General features: G+C 45.7%; 1 pseudogene; it reads right to left on the reverse strand.

The window, feature by feature from the left end:
* Positions 1–482: 482 nt before the first annotated feature.
* Positions 483–1169, reverse strand: LOC140531484 (ubiquitin domain-containing protein 1 pseudogene; annotated as a pseudogene).
* Between the last annotated feature and the right edge of the window lie 1490 nt (positions 1170–2659).

The following is a 2659-nucleotide window of genomic DNA, read 5'->3' on the forward strand; positions in this document are numbered from 1 at the left end:
GGGGAGGCAAACGCTGTTTCTGACTGAGAAAAAAAGCTGGTAGTAAGCACAACCTACATCACTGGTCAAGATACGTGTGTGTGTGTTTGTGTGTGTATGATCCAAATGGGCCATGGAGTTGCTGACCCTTTAGCCAGAAGTAATTTGTCCTACCCTGCCATGGGAGAAGTATAACTAGAAGCCATCTTGTTAATTCAGGATAAATGAACTAACTAGTCTCTGTATTTCTTAAATCAGGATCAGGGAAAAAAAATTCTGGGGGCTTATATGTAGCAGCACTGCTTCCCAGAGCTCTTTATCAAGTAACCCCAGATGCCCTTAGCAATGTTCCTTCATTGCCAAAAAAGCAGTGACCAAGGCAGGTATCACCTGGAGAAGATAAGGGTACTCAAAGGCAACATGAGAGGGCAAATGTACTGTTGCAGGTGAAAGAATTGCCCTGGAAAGATGGAGCTCCTTTCCTTGACCTTCCTCTGGGAGTGTCAGTCCTGGGGTGTCAGGAGCTGGTAGATAATAACTTGAATAAAAAAAATTCTTCTGGGTCTTGGTCTCCTATAACTGCATGCAGTCTGTGAGTAAGTTCCACCAGTGAGAATAAACACCACTGTCAGGAAAGTTCACTGCCCTCCTGGGTGAGCAGCTGCCTCTCAAGCTGTCCAACTGTATGTATAGGCTGGCAGCAAGCTTCAAGTCCTTGCCCTGGACAGCAACACCTTCAAAGGGAATTCATGCCATGTACTGGGGGTTGTGTCTGGAGGCTCCACACCATCGCCCTCACTGCACTCTAGAAGCAAGTTGACTGACAGTGCCAAGCAGTAGACATGGAACTGTGAACAATTACCTACCTCTTCAAAACACTTGGTCAGAGAACCATGAGGCAGAAGGATGCTAATTCCATCCAGAGTGGCCTTGGCTAGCTCATGATCATTGGCCTCTAATGCAAAGGCAGCTGCATGGAGGGCATTCCAGATCTCTTTTAGTCCTTCAAAGGCCTGGTGCTGTGTCCCAGAACTCATCAAGCTTGTTCTGTAACTGCCCATCTGTCATAGGATAGTCATACTTCCACTTGGCCTCTCCTTCTTCAAAGACTCATTACATTCTGCTCACTTGCAGAGGTGTCACCATGGTGCCAACCTCTCTTGGTGCTCTCTCCCCACTTAATTGCCCATGGCGGTGGCTCAACCAGACCCATGCCCAGGCAGCTGTGGGTGGGCTGAGGAGCTTACAATCTAATGGATCAGATAGCATGCAAACAAATATAGACAAAACAAGCTATAGGAGGAATAAGTAGGATATAATTAAAGGGAAGGCACTAGGATTAAGGAGTAGGGGAAAGCTTCCTGTTGAAGATGAGATTTTAGTTGGGACTTAAAGAAAGCCTGCAAGGTCCTTAGCTAAAGTGGAGGAGATAGAGCATTCTAACCATGAGGGGCCACCAGAGAGAAGGCCTAGAAATGAGTGATGGGAGTATCTTGTTCCAATAAGTCAAGAGACTCGTGTGACTGGATTAAAGAGTCCCTTGTCAGGGAATAATATGTAAAAAGGGTGGAAGAGTAGGAAGAAACTAGGTCATGAAAAGCTTTGAACTTCAAACAGAGATTTGTCATGGAGAAGATAGGGGGTCACTGGAGATTATTGGGTAGAGAGATGTCACACCTTCTTTTTAGGAGAATCACCATAGTGGTTGAATGGAGGATGGGCTGAAATGGGGAGAGACTTGAGGTGTTGAGGGCCAGGGTGGAGTGAGGTTGACAAGATCAGGATAGACCCTCTGGGAAACTGCTCTTTGAGACTGTGCTTATTATCATCGGAATGTCTCTCCATGCCCCCCAGAAGTTGCTGTCTCCGTGAGACAAAGAAGAGAATTACAGAAAACAAGGGATATGTAAAATAGATGCCCTCTAGGCTCACAGTCTTTAAGATAAGACTGATTAAATCACTAGGGCAGGAGAAGAGCAGAATGCCACAGAGGCTTGCAGTTTCTGTCTATAAATACTCGGACCCTCAGGTCAATGAACGGAATTGGTCTTTCTTCTCCTGCCTCCCATGTCTTTCTTCTCCTGCCTCCCTTGTCTTTCTTCTCCTGCCTCCCATGTCTTTCTTCTCCTGCCTCCCATGTCTTTCTTCTCCTGCCTCCCATGTCTTTCTTCTTCACCACGTAACCCAGCCATGTAGGGACGCAGGCCTTCTGCTACTTTGAGACAAGCAAACTCCCAAGTAGGTAATTATAATAGTCTAGGTGTGAGGTGACGAGGGCCTGCTCCAGTGGTGGCAGTACCAGGGGAGGAAGGGGGACAAAAGATGTTACAAAGCTAAAATCAATAGGCCTTGGCAACGGAGTGTGTACAGAGGTAGGATATAGGAGAAATAATGAGGAATCCAGGACAATTGCTACTTTGTGAACTTCAGGGACTGCGAAAATTTGCTTTGTGGAATTGTCCTCTATAGTAATAAAATAGGAGCAGGAGCATTTAGGGGGAGAGATAATGAGTTCTTTTGGGGGCATATTGAGTTTAAGATGTATACTGGGCACACAGGTCAAAATATGAGAAAGGCAATTGGAGATGTAAGATTGAATCTCATCAAAGAGATTGGGACAGAAAAGGTAGATTTGAAAATCATCAGCATAGAGATGTTGATTAAATGCGTCGGAGTTGAT

The sequence above is a fragment of the Notamacropus eugenii genome, chromosome 3 (genome assembly GCF_028372415.1).
Source record: "Notamacropus eugenii isolate mMacEug1 chromosome 3, mMacEug1.pri_v2, whole genome shotgun sequence".
NCBI lineage: Eukaryota > Metazoa > Chordata > Mammalia > Diprotodontia > Macropodidae > Notamacropus > Notamacropus eugenii.